This window comes from Macrotis lagotis, chromosome 1 (genome assembly GCF_037893015.1).
Source record: "Macrotis lagotis isolate mMagLag1 chromosome 1, bilby.v1.9.chrom.fasta, whole genome shotgun sequence".
In the NCBI taxonomy this organism is placed as follows: Eukaryota; Metazoa; Chordata; class Mammalia; order Peramelemorphia; family Peramelidae; genus Macrotis; species Macrotis lagotis.
Window position 1 is genome coordinate 358,269,432 of NC_133658.1, and position 12,807 is coordinate 358,282,238.

The 12,807-nt window shown below is 38.5% G+C and overlaps 1 protein-coding gene and 1 pseudogene across 1 annotated transcript in view; one reads left to right on the forward strand and one right to left on the reverse strand.

Annotated features, from left to right (window-relative positions):
* The window catches only part of CHMP4B (charged multivesicular body protein 4B), a 57,940-nt gene that overhangs the window by 21,972 nt on the left and 23,161 nt on the right, over positions 1-12,807 (reverse strand). The window lies entirely within an intron of this gene.
* LOC141505878 (motile sperm domain-containing protein 1 pseudogene) lies at positions 7,505-9,003 on the forward strand (annotated as a pseudogene).

Genomic DNA, 12,807 nt, shown 5'->3' on the forward strand with positions numbered 1-12,807 from the left:
CTTTATTCTACTCTTCTAGGGCTTTTCCTTCTGTTCAGCCAGACCAATACTACAGATCCTTCCAGTAGACATTCCTTTTTGTATAGGTGTGTTTCTGTACCCAAAATCCACAGCCTCCTAAACTTTTTTTTAAGTTTTTTCAAGGCAATGGGGTTAAGTGGCTTGCCCAAGGTCACACAGGTAGGTAATAAGTGTCTGTGCCCACATCTGAACTCAGGTCTTCCTCACTCCAGGACCAGTGCTCTATCCACTGCGCCAACTAGCTGTCTCTTCCTAAACTACTTCTCAGAATCTCTAGTTTCCTTTAAAACTCGGTTCTTTCATGAAACCTTCTTCTTCTTCTAGTACCTCCCTCCTGAAAATATTGTTTATAAAGTCTTATAGTATATGCTGTCTCTCTTGGGAAGACTATAACGTCTACAAGGGGAAGATTTTTTTCCCTTTGTATCCCTAGCACCTAGAACAGTGTCATGTTGGGAGCCAGGGTCTCTAAGCTGTTTGACACAGTCATGGCAAGAGGACTCAAGGTGGTCACATCGCCTGATGGAACAACATTTCCTTCTTCAATATATATATAGGGATTCCATGTATGCCCAAATTTATAGGTCTATTATTGATTGCAAAACTTACTCATCCTAATAGTGAATGACTATAAAGGAAGGATTTCAGAGAAATTCCTTGAATAAAACAGATTGTGAACTCTGTCCAAATTTAACAGGATTATCTCTCCCTGAGGAATACAAAAGGCTTCAACATTATGAAATCTTTGGAAAATACAGCACTGGGAGTTCCAGGGAGATGTCAGAATATATACTGGGAAAACAGATACAAGATGGGTCAGATAGAATTCCAGGGAAATTAACAGTTTTGCCCCCCCGCCTTATCATACACAGGAATATATGATAAAGATGGTGAGAGAATAGTTAGTATAGGTGACCAATATGTGAACTCTAACAGCCTTAGTTTATTGGGAAAGAATAAAAAATCATAGAAACCATAGTGTCTACCAACAAGGGCTGAAAGGAAAATTGGTTACTGAAGGAGTCAACAGATGGGTGGACAAACATAACTATCCTCACTATAGGTTGTCAAGGGAGCATATCAAAAAACATTACATATGCAACACAAAAACATTCCATTAAACAAATTATATCAAAGAAAGTTCTGCTTAATTAATAACTTTACTATGCAGTAACAAACTAGGCAGCAGACAGGTTGAGGTCATCACAGTCTGAGCAGAGACAAGAAAATTAACTACATGATTGATAATCACACTTGTAACCACTACATGATCAAACTCGTAACCATATGAATTATATGATTAATGATGAAAATCGTATACTTTTGTAACCAAGGAAATGATTTTAGTTTGCTTGTTTGATATGATTCTGAGACTATAAAAATAAATCTAAGCAGCTGACAGTCAGTCAACCGGCTCCTGCCTTTTACCCCCTTGTTGACTCAACTCATTTCGCAGACTCTATCCCTCCTGTCAGGTTCCAAGGACCCGGCAGAGGCTGGACCCCTGCAGTGTCATAATAGATGAAATAATTGTTGAATGATTGGGGTAAACTAAAGGGAGGATTTGAACCCAATTTCTACTACAGATCATGGATTCTATTGATTAAACAATAATGCATCTGAACATTCAGAAAAATAGAAAGGAAGGAGAAGAAAAAAAGGGAGGTAGAGATGACAAGGAGAGGGTGAGGAAAGCAGGAACATTAAGGGAAAAGAGAATGTGAGAACTAGGAGAAGACTGAAACAGAAAGAGGGAACAAAGAGAAAAGAGCAATGACTCTAGAGCCAAAGGGTCTGGGTATAAATTCTGCTTCTAATCCTTATGTGTGTTCTTGGGCAAGTCACTTCACCTCCTTGAGCCTCAATTTTTTTATTTGTAAACTGAGGGAGTTGGACCAGATATGATTTCTGAGGTTCATCCTAGCTCTAAATCTATAATTCAAAGAAAAGGGAAAAGAGAAGGAAGAGAGAGGAGACAAGAAACTGACAAAGAGTGAAAGAAAGGAGAAACAGACTTGAGATGAGAATTAGGGAGTGACAGTCCCACAGATAAAAGAGATCATGATAGTGAAATATATGGGTAGAAAAATGTGGAACTATTGGAAAGGGAAGGACCAAGAAGAAATATAGAGTGGGGAGGGAAAGTATCCTGTCATAGTCTATTTAATTGGAGTTATATGCTTCAGACTAAGTTATTAAGACCTTTTGAAATGCTTATTAACCACTGTGGCTGCCTCTTAAAGGGGGAAAAAAGGTCTTCTGGACTGACACAGTTATAGCCAATGCAACATTACCTAGTACCTACTTTCAAATGGGTTAAATTAAAGGGAACAAATCAGAAAGGGCTGGAAGGTCACCCCTGGCCTGGAAGCAATATGGAAATGAATGAAGTTACTTGTTTTTTCTATATAATTTTCTTATTTTCCTCACAAAGTAATCATCTCATAACAGTAATCCTGGCTTCTCCAAAGAGAGGAGAAAAGGCAGCTGAGTCTGTTCATCTACTTTAATAATAAAAACTTTCTGTAAATCTCAGAACTGCTTTTTCTTCAACCTATGACTTCAGCCCTGTCTTTGTGCAGAAACTCTAGCTGGATCAAGAACCTTATGCAAAGGGTTGTGTGGAGAGCATTTAAAAGTAACTTTGCAAACAATAATTTCTTCCTTTGCTCTGAGAATCTAAAGGCAAGGAAGAACTTATTTGATTTCTGTTCCCAGGCTAGAATGTACCACTTCTTTTCCAAATAGCTTTTCTTTCCATCCTTTCCAGCTGAACTGGTGCCAACAAGACCCCCTTTTATTTAATGCAGCTTTAGTGCTTTGGCAGCAGAAATGACAACCTAGCTCCTGGGCTGGGGTCTGAAATGATGTGCAGAGTAGCCCCTCTAGAGGACATAAGCAGGGCATTCACAGTGATGGGAAGGGAGCATGATCTACCCATCCTACCTTGCTGGGTAACAGCTCTGGAAAGAGGGGGAGGGGAGGCACAAAGCTTCTAGAAACTTTGGACTAGGGAAGGTAAAAAGAGTAAAAAGATCAGAAAGAAAAGGAGGAGTCAGCTGACTTAGAAAAGAAAAAAGAAGGGGGAAGGAGGAAACCAGAGAGCAAAGACAGAATGGTTAGGAATTTAGGCAATATCGCCAATTAGAAGTGGATTTGAGTTAAAGATCTCACTCAATGAGAGTGAGAGTGAGACCCTGACAGATCTCCAGAGCTATTAAGACTGGGGCACTCCATTTCCCCTTCTTCTTCCCTAGATTCCCAGTTAGAGAAAGGAGAGCCCTTTCTTTCTGAGGCTCATCGATTTCACTGTTGTCTCCAGGAGAATCTTAAGGCTTCAAAGAAGATAATTATTTCCTCAAAAAATGGCTGGGATTCCTGTATTAATGGAAAATAGCAGCTGCTAGTATTTTTAACTTTTCCCTAGAAAAGTTAAAATATGCTTTATATTCAGAAATGCCTTTTGGTTGGAGTGGCTGCATCAGGCAAAAGAAAAACATGAAGGGGGGGGGAGAGGGGGGGAGAGGGGGAGAGAGAGAGAGAGAGAGAGAGAGAGAGAGAGAGAGAGAGAGAGAGAGAGAGAGAGAGAGAGAGAGAGAGAAAGGAAAAGGATAAGAAATGCTTAGACGGGGCAGCTAGGTGGTGTAGTGGATAAAGCACTGGCCCTGGAGTCAGGAGTACCTGGGTTCAAATCCAGTCTCAGACACTTAATAATTACCTAGCTGTGTGGCCTTGGGCAAGCCAATTAACCCCATTTGCCTTGAAAAAAAAAACCTAAAAAAAAGAAAAAAGAAATGCTGAGAGGGAAATGACAAGTAGAAGGGTGAATTAAGGGAGACAATAGTCAAAAACAAAACAGAGCTTTGAGAAGGAACAGGAATAAAACAGGATAAACAGAAGAAAACAGGATAGAGGGAAATTACTGTGAATGTGAGGAGGTTGAGCTCACTCATTAAACAAGTTGACACAAGACTGAATTAGAAAACAGAATGTCTTGTTTACAAACTTGACAAAGACAAACAGAGTTCAAATAAAGGATTGGAGCAGAATCTGTTATGCTTCAGTCAGAGTACAAAGGCAAGGACAGTAATCATGACCTCAAATAAAGAAAAAAGCAAGAAGAGCCCTAATTAAAAGGGATAATTCAGGTTACATTTTGCTAACAAGGTACCACATATGTGATTGTAATGGAATATTACTATATCATAAGAAATGTGCAGGATGATTTCAGGAAAACCTGAAAGACTTACATGAACTGATAAAAAGTGAGCAGAACCAAGAGAACATGGTAAACAGTAAAAGTAATATTGTATAATGAACAACTTAGCTATTCTCAGTAACACAATGATTGATCTAAGACAATTCCAAAGGACTCAAAATGCTATCTCCTGATAAATAATTTAAAGTATCTAAATACAGATCAAAGCTTACTGCTTTTCACTTTTTTTTTGTTTTTTTGAATCTCCCTCCCCATGTTTTCCATGATTGGTCATGTATAACCTATATCAGATTGCTTACCTTCTCAGGAAGGGAAAGAAGGGATAGAATTTGGAACTCAAAGCTTAACAATAAATATTATAAATTATTTTCAAGTAACTGGGGAAAAATAAAATATTAAAACATATAAAAAGTACCACAATGACTTATCAAAAAAATGTATAGGTGGTTTCTCTGACAAAGACCTCATTTCTAAAATATACAGTGAACTAAATCAAATTTATAAAAATAAGAGCACCTACCCAACTGATAAATGATCAAAGGATATAAACACATAGCTTTCACAAAGCAATCAAAGCTATCACTAGTCATATGAAAAACATACTTTAAATCATTATTGATTAGAGAAATGCACATTAAAACAACTTTGGAATACCATCTCACAGCCATCAGAAAATATACATGCTGAAGGGAATGAGGGAAAATAGGTGCACTAATAAATTGTTGGTGAAATTATGAACTAGTCCAATCAATCTGAAGAACAATTTGGAAATATTCTCAAAGGGCTATCAAACTGTGTATACTCTTTTATCCACAATATCACTACTAAGTTTTTACCAAAAAAGTTCAAAGGAAAAGGATAAGGACCTATTTATACAAAAACATTTATAGCAGTTCTTTTTTTTGGTGGCAAAGAATTGGAAGTCAAGAGGATGTTCATCAAGTAGAGAATGACTGAACAAGTTGTGGCCTGTGATTATAATGGAAATACTATTTTATTTTAAGAAATTAAGGTGGTAGTTTCAGAAAAATACATGCCAAGACCTATATGAATTGATGCAAAGTAAAATGAGAAGACCTAAGAGATCATTGTGCACAGTTAACAGTAAGGCTAGAATGATGATCAACCACCATTCAAAACTTGGCTACTCTAATACAATAATCCAAAACAATTCCTCATGATGAAAATTGTTCTCTGCCTCCAGAGGAGATGATGAATTGATGAACTCTGAGTGCAAACTCAAGTATAATTTTCTCATTTTATTTTTATTGTTTTTATTTTGCAATATGGCTAATTTGTAAATATATTTTACATCATTTCATATGCATAATTGATATTTTGCTTGTTTTCTCAGTGGATGGGGAAAGGAAAAAGGAAGGTCAGAAGGAGAAAAAATTTGGAGTTCAAATTTTTTAAACAATGTTAAAATAATAAATATATTTAAAAAGATAATCATTAATATGAATGTTTAAAATAGTTACACTTGCATAACCTATATTATTAAATTACTTTGTCAGGAGGAGGAAGAGAGAAAACCTTACCAAAAAAATGAATTCTGAAGATAATCTCTGCATGTAATTAAAAATTAAATAAAATATTTAAGAGTTTAAAAAGGCAATCATAATCTTTGACCCAAAAATCTATTACAAACAGATGAAAGTTGTTGCAATGTTATTAAAAAACAAAACAAAGAGAAAAAAATGTTTTAAATATTCATCCCATAACTTTTGTGATGGACTTATCATAAAGAATGTGATCCACCCGAGACAGAGTTGGTGGTGTTGGAACGCAGACTGAAGCACAATTTTATTATCTTTTTTTTGGGGGGGGGGGGGTTGCAGGGCAAATGGGGCTGGGTGGCCTGCCTGGGGCTGCACAGCTGGGTGATTGTTGGGTGTCTGGGGTTGGATTTGGGCTTGGGTGCTACTGGCTCCAGGACCGGTGTTCCATCCACTGTGCCACCTGGCCATACCTACAATTATTATTTTTCTTTTCTTTTAATTTTAATTTTTTCTCTCCCCTTTACTTTATTGCCCATGTGGGTCTATATTTTTTTGGGGGGGAGGGGGTTTGCTTATTCTTAAATAATATTTTTGTAATATATAAAAAACATTTGTAAAAATATGAATAAATGAGAAAAAAGGGGGAAAATCAATTAAAGTATATGAGAAATAAAATCTAAAAATTTTTTCAATAAAAAATAAAATAAAATATTCATCCCATGATTAACCTTGATGGGCTCGCTCATTCCATCAGTGCAACAATCAGGGACAATTTGGGGCTGTCTGCAATGGAGAATGCCATCTGCATCCAGAGAAACAACTGTGGAGTTTGAACAGAGACTAAGGACTATTACCTTTAATTTAGAAAAAAAAAACTGATATCTTATTGTCTGATTCTGCTATCTCCTGTACTTTGTTTCTTCCTTAAGGATATGATTTCTCATCGCATTCAATTTGGATCAGTGTGTACCATGGAAACAATGTAAAGACCGACAAATTGCTTACTGTGGGGGGGGGAGTAAGATTAGGGGGGAAATTGTAAAACTCAAAATAAATAAAGTCTTTAATAGAGAAAAAATCATCCCAGCAACCCTCCCCCATCCCCAATCTATTTATTCCCCGGTGTAGCAACTTCCCAGTGAAGAAACTGTCCGTGGCAACCCCGAAGTGTCAGCTTCATGTTGCACCCTGGAGAAGCCCCTCCTCCACGGGCACTGCCGATCCCCGGAGCTGACCCAAGCCTGCACTACACCAGAAGCCGACAGCTACCGGGGCTCTGCCCGCCTGCCGCCTCTCCATCCAGCCGCCAAATCAGTCTTCCTAAGGTGAGGCCTGGCCATGTCACCTTCTCCGGTTCAGTGAGCTCCCGGGTCGGTTATGAACCTCTGTCGGGCTTGGTCCCCCCATGGCCTCTCTGCCGCCACTCTGCCTCAATGCCTGCTTGGTTACAGATGGATGTCGCCTAAAATCTGTCCGGAGCAGAAGCGGTTAAATCCACGGGAACGCATAAAGGCAAGGACATCCGGGGTCCAGCCCAACACGTCAGCACGACAACACACCGAACAGCATTTAAAAGCCCCCCCAGGAGCCCCGGCCCCAGGAGAATGGCGGCCGGGCGGAGCGGGGGCCGCCCCGGGCCCGGTAGGGCCGCGCCGCGCCGCGCCGCGCAGGCTCCGCCCCCGCTGCCCCGCCCCGCGCCCTCCCGCGGCACCCCCCCCCCCGGACGGCAGCTCCGCCCCGAGAGCCGCTACGCAGCGCCGCGCCGCCGCCGCCGCCGCCGCCGCCGCTGCCGCGGGGCCCCCGTCTCCCAGCAGCCAGCGCAGCTCCAGTCGCTGACAAAGGGCCGGGGGAAGCGCCGTAGTCCCCGCGCTCGCAGGGGGAGGGACCGAGCCCGAGGAGCCGCGTTCCGTCCGTCCGTCGTGAGGGAGACCGGAAGAATGCTCTGGGGTTTTTAACTGAATCGGAGAAGGGGCTCGGCCAGCCACGGGAGGGCGGCGGCGGCCCTGGGGCTCTGCGCCAATGCAGCAGCCACCACGGCAGCCCGAGCTAGGGGAAGGCACTCTGCCCGTGTTCGTGTTTCCTACGGAGCTAATCTTTTATGCAGACGACCAGTCCACCCACAAGCAAGTGCTGACTCTGTACAATCCCTACGAGTTTGCCCTCAAGTTCAAAGTGCTGTGCACCACCCCCAACAAGTACGTGGTGGTGGACGCCGCGGGGGCGGTGAAGCCCCAGTGCTGCGTGGACATCGTCATCCGTCACAGAGACGTCCGGCCCTGCCACTATGATGTCATAGACAAATTCCGGCTTCAAGTTTCGGAGCAGAGTCAGAGGAAGGCTTTGGGACGCAAAGAGATCATCGCGACCCTCCTGCCGTCCGCCAAGGAACAAAGGAAGGAAGAAGAGGAAAAAAGGATAAAGGAGCAGTTAGCAGAAAGTGTCTTTCTGGAGCAGATGCTGTGTCAAACGGAAAACAGGGCTGTCTCTTCGGGACCTAGTTTATTAACTGTCTTCCTGGGAATAGTGTGCATTGCTGCTCTGATGCTCCCCACGCTGGGAGAAGTGGAGTCTCTAGTGCCTCACTACTTCCATTTAAGTGTGAATCAAAAATTAGTAGCCGCTTATGTTTTAGGTCTTATAACTATGGTTATTCTTAGAATATGAGTAAGGGCCGAAATGGACTGAAATCCTTTCATCTTCACATCATCATGAATGTGAACTATCCTTTATTCCCTCTTGACTCCGTGCTACAGAAAAATTTGGGTGATTTAAAATACTTGCAAAATGTGTAATATATATGTATATATTTTAAACTGATGTATAACTTTATTTGAAGGATGCCAAGCACCTTGTGCTCATGTTACACAAAGTTAAGTTAGTTTGTTGACTGACTTGTAAAATTATCTGAGGAAATTTTTATAGCTTAGACCTGTTTGGGGGGGGGGGGAGATGTATTGAAGTAACATTCGCTGTTTAAAAAGTGAACGAGAATGAGCTAGAAACCATGAATGGGTGCTGCAAAGAGGAAAATTTAGACTTAATGTCAGAAAATACTTCTTTAAAATTAGGGCTGTCTAAAAGTGGAATGGACTGTTTTAAGGCTGACCACTTGCCAAATATATTGAGGATTGTTTGTTTCCCATAGGTTGGTCACTAAGGTCCTTTAAACTTTTGAGATAATGTGATAGTTCTGATGGTAATGGGAGGAACTGAAAAAAAATGTGGCATTTTTAAGGCATTAAAAGTTAATTTAAATGTAAATCATTCAGCAAAAATGGTCGGTTGTATTGGTGTTTAATGTTAGGTTTCTATCAAAGCAATTTTTTACACAACATTGGGAATTGAGGAAAACCAAAAAGCACTCTTTTTGATTTTCATTTCAGGTATGGAAAAAGTACTGAGTTAGGCTTGAAGAGGTCTTGAGTTTCAAATTCTGACTCAGTCACTACCACAATATATGACCATAGTAAGCAAGTAATTTCCTCTCTTTGAATCTCAATTTCCTCATAAAAGAGGAAGTTCAACTAAATTTCTGAGGACTCCTTGTTCTAGAGTCCTATAATTTTAATGTTCAAAGAAATAAAATGTCAGTAAATAAGGTGCTCTGAAAGATCTACTGTGTTGTAATGTTGGGTACTTCCTACAGGTATACAAATGGCAACCCAAGTATGCCTTTTAATTCTCTGCAGGTCTTTATAGATCCTCCTTGTAAATCCTTCATTTAGGGATCCACCTAAAACACTGGAAGTTGTCTCTTACATCTTTTGTGGATACCAAAGTAGTATCTTGGATGACCTCATCAATTAAATGACTTTTTTGCTCATCTGAAAATTTCCTCATTTTACTCATCTGTAAACATTGAAAGGACTGGACTAGATCTAGGCTTTGCGATGCCTTCCAGTTCTAAATCTATGATCCTTCTATAAAGCCAACAGTTTACATCAGTGGTGTCAAACACAAATAGAGAAACAATCCCTGCAGACCACATGATGACTCTAGAGAACTAAATATTAACATTATTTATCTTTTATTATATTTTTTTGTGTGAAACATTTTCCTATTACAATTTAATTCAGTTTGGGCTGCATTCAATGGGAGTTTTGCAGGCTGGAGTTTGACACCTCTACACTATTTCTCTGGTGTGCATTGATAATACATCGCAACCTAAGCATTTCCACCACAGGCCTCACTGTTTCCTTTAAAATGTCTCAACATTAATTCTTCAGTTGGGTCTTCCATGATTTGCAGCCCTAGAGCCTTACTTGAAGTAAATGGAAAAAAACATGCTCTACATCATAAAATAAGTATTAGACTTAGGGATTAAGTGAATTTCATTTATAAGTTATTAACATTTTATCTGATGTATGAGAATTGAAGAGAATAATGTATTAAAATGACAACCACTCTTCACCATCACAAATTTTATAGAAAGTGAAAAAACATTTTTTTCAGGCTCAGGAGAACAAAGACAAATATTTTAAGGATTCTTCAGAAACACTAAAGCAAAGAAATAATGAGATCTTAATACAATAATCAGCAAAAATCTAAAATCAAATCAGTACTATTTGTAATGGTAGGCTTTCCATTATATCAGAAGTAAGGATGTCCACTATTACTGATATTTTTAATTTAATTCTATTAGAATAAGAATAAAACAATAAACAATAATGCTATTTGCAAGTTACTGATAAAAGGATGTCTGAGACAACTAAGTTAATTGAAAATAAGTAAATTAGCACAATTAAAATATATATACTCTTAAAGCATTAGTCTTTCTGTTTATTACAGAGCATAACAGGAAATAACACTGAAAATAACAAAGGTATAAAATATCTTGAGTCCACCAAGACACATTCAGGATTTATATGAATATATCATAACCACAAAAATAAAGGAAAACAAATAATTGATGATGATGGTTGGGCCATAATAATTTTTCTTAAAATGATGCTATCTAAATAATCTGCAGATTTAGTGCCATGTCAGTCATTCTACTAAAGGGTAGAATTATAAAACTAAACAAAAATAATAAAATTCATCTAGAACAACAAATGATCAATAATGGAGAAAAATTAAAATAGAAATGAAAGAGATCTAGCATTACCAGACCTTAAACTATATTATTAAGTAGTAAAACTATTTTAGTATTGGCGAAAAATTAGAAAAGTTGGTAGTTTGGATAAAAAAGACCAAAAAGAGCAATGGAACAAAGGATGATAGTGTTCAAATAATATCCTACCTAGAACTCAACTTACTAGACTTACTTTTTAATCAAAACTGATAAGAAAACTACAAAGCAGCCTTTAATAAGCTTACACCAGTACCATATACCAGAATAAGCTCCAAATGGATATATAATCTAAACATAAGTTACATCGTTATTTAAAAAATTAAGAGGAAAAGGAGATGCTTAACTAAATAGGAATAGAGATGATCATTAAAAGGACAGTTTTAATAACATAATTTTTTTAAGGCAATGGGGTTACGTGACTTGCCCAAGGTCACATAGCTAGGTAATTATTAAGTGTCTGAGGCTGGATTTGAACTCAGGTACTTCTGACTTCGGGGCTGGTGCTCTATCCACTGTACCACCTAGCTGCCCTCTAGCTGCCCCCTTAATGACATAAAATTTAAAAGTTTGTCAAAACAAAATCGGTACAACTAGAATTAAAAGAGAAGTAATGATGGGAGTGAGGAATCTGCAACACTTAGCTTGCAAAGATTTGAAATCTAAGATATTTTGTAGAGCAGTATTTCTTAACCTTGGGTCCATAAATTTGAGGAGTTTTAAAATATTTGCTGTCTTTCAATATCACTGGTTCCCTTTCTGTAATCCTACGTTATTTTGTGTTTTGAACTATAAACATGATACTAAGAAGGGGTTTGTAGGCTTCAATAGAATACAAAAGGGGTCCAAGACATAAAACTCCTGCTATACAGCAAAAATATAGTCTGTCCTACAAGGGAACAAAATTTTTACAGCAGAAGTTACTTTTAAGTGAAAGTACTTGATAAGTAAGACCTTTAAAATGATCCCTAAGTCATCCCTATTTTATTGTCATAGAAATCATCCCTAAGTCATCCCTAATTAATTAAAAAAGGGCCATCATGACAGACATCACCTAGAATTCTATGTCCTTTACAAACTGCCAAATTTATGTAATCCTAGATTTGGATTTTTTAAAAAGCACTATAATCTATGCCAGATAGCCAGCTCTTGCTCATCTAATTTACTGAACAAAAACAGTCCACTAGGTTGGGAGATGGGAAAACTGAAAAATGAAGCAAACTCTGATGACCAATATACACACCAATGGCATGAAAACATAACATTTTAAATGAGATAGAGTATTTATCAAACTGAATTTATCCTAAATTAACCTTAGAAATACAAATTATTTGCATTAAAAGGACCCCAGAAATCATTCTGGTTCACATCTGGTTTACAGATGTAAAGACCTGGAAGGTTGATTTGCTCAAAGGAAGCTGGGACCAGGGCCCTGGGGCTGTGCTGCTGCAAAGTTTTGTACTAATTCTCTGTACTCCACTGCACTCTGTCTCCTATTTCAGATGGCAGGTGCATGCCTACTGTAAAACATAAGAAAAATCTAACTCCAAAGCAAAATAACTCAAAAACAGGTGTTTCAACAAATAAGAAATGAATGTCTTAAATTTCCTATTGTGCTGACTGATTTTTTTTAAGATAAGCTTTTTTAATTATGATTCATGCCCATGAGTAAACAAAAGTTAGAATTGAAAAAGATCACTGAACTGGTTCATGCCTTTCACCCAAATCCACTTCTGGTTATTTATCCTAAGAAGGGCAACAAAAAGAGATGGCATATACGTGTGTGTGTGTGTGTGTGTGTGTGTGTGTGTGTGTGTGTGTGTGTGTATAAATAAAACAAAATTATATTTGCTACCACAAAGAATGAGAAATAAAATGTTATCAACTGGGTAACAGCTAAACAAACTATGGGATATGAATTACTGTACTAGAAGAAATGACAAATGAGGACTGAAAATTAAAAACAGAGGCCTTTAATTAAGTAATCTGGAGAAAAG